The sequence below is a fragment of the Otolemur garnettii genome, unplaced genomic scaffold (genome assembly GCF_000181295.1).
Source record: "Otolemur garnettii isolate 467f Iridium unplaced genomic scaffold, OtoGar3 scaffold00288, whole genome shotgun sequence".
NCBI lineage: Eukaryota > Metazoa > Chordata > Mammalia > Primates > Galagidae > Otolemur > Otolemur garnettii.
Genome location: NW_003852683.1, coordinates 687,101 through 688,577, shown reverse-complemented (window position 1 = coordinate 688,577; position 1,477 = coordinate 687,101).

Below are 1,477 nucleotides of genomic sequence, written 5' to 3'. Positions count from 1 at the left end.
AAAAAAAAAAAAATAAAAGAATACAGACCTTTGGGCAGTGCTCATAGCTCAGTAGGTAGGGCACTGGCCACATATATGGAGGCTGATGGGTTCAAACCCAGCCTGGGCCAGCTGGACAACAATGACAATTGCAACAAAGAAAGCAGCTGGCCATTGTGGTGGGCACCCAGCTACTTGGGAGGCTGAAGCAAAAGAATTGCTTAAGCCCATGATTTTGAGGTTGCTGTGAGCTGTAACGCCATGGTACTCTACCAAGGGTGACGTAGTGGGACTTTCAGGAAAACAAAAAAGAATACAGACCATCCTAGGCTGGGAGCTGTGGCACACATCTGTAATCTTAGCACTCTGGGAGGCCCAGGCAGGAGGATGTCTTGAGCTCAGGTGTTTGAGACCAGACTGAGCAAGAGCAAGACCCTGTTTCTTCTAAAAGTAGAAGGGCATTGTGAGGGGTGCCTGTAGTCCCAGCTACTTGGGAGGCTGAGGCAGGAGGATCCCTTGAGCCCAAGAGTTTGAGGTGACTGTGAGCTTTGATAATGCCATGGCATTCTATCCAGGGTGACAGAGTCTCTGTCTCAAAAAAAAAAGAAAAAGAAAAAGAAAAATAGAATACAGAGCATCCTAACCAATTGTCCATTCCAATTGTCTGGATTGGAATCTTGACTTCACCTCTTATAAGATCCATGACTTGGGGGAAATTAATTATTTTTTCCATGTAATATCCTCAGGGAAAAGACAGCACACAAAAATGATTTAATTGAAGAGAGTTTAAGGAAGGTTCAGGTAGGACTAAGGTGACCAATGAGGGAGGTGGGGGGGGGCAGCAAGGACTAGCAACACGGTATATTAGTTTCCTCTTGTTGCTGTAACAAATAACCACACATTAGGTAGCTTAAAACAACACAAATTTGTTGTGTCTTACAGTTCTGGAGATCAGAAATCTGAAACTGGTTTTACAGGGCTAAAATCAAGTGTCAAGAAGGCTGTGTTCCTTCTAAAGCATCTAGGAGAGAATCTGTTTCTGGCTTGTAGAGGCTGCCCAATTGCCTAGGCTAATGGGTCCTTCCTCCCATTTCCTTTGTAGCATCTCCAAATCTCTCTCACACCTGGACACCCTTGCCTCCCTGTTTCACTGGTAAGGACCCACAGGATGACATTGGGCCCACTGGCATACTACAGGATCATCTCCTTATCTCAAGAGTCCTTTTTTTTTTTTTTGAGACAGAGTCTCAAGCTGTCACTCTGGGTAGTGTGCTATCACGTCACAGCTCACAGCAATCTCGAACTCTTGTGCTTAAGCAATTCTCTTGCCTCAGCCTCCCAAGTAGCTAGGACTACCAGCAACTGCCACAACACCCGGCTATTTTTCTGTTGCAGTTGTCATTGTTGCTTAGCAGACCTGGGCTGGGTTCGAACCCGCCAACCTTGGTGTATGTGGCTGGTGCCGTAACCACTGCACTACGGACACTGAACCATCACA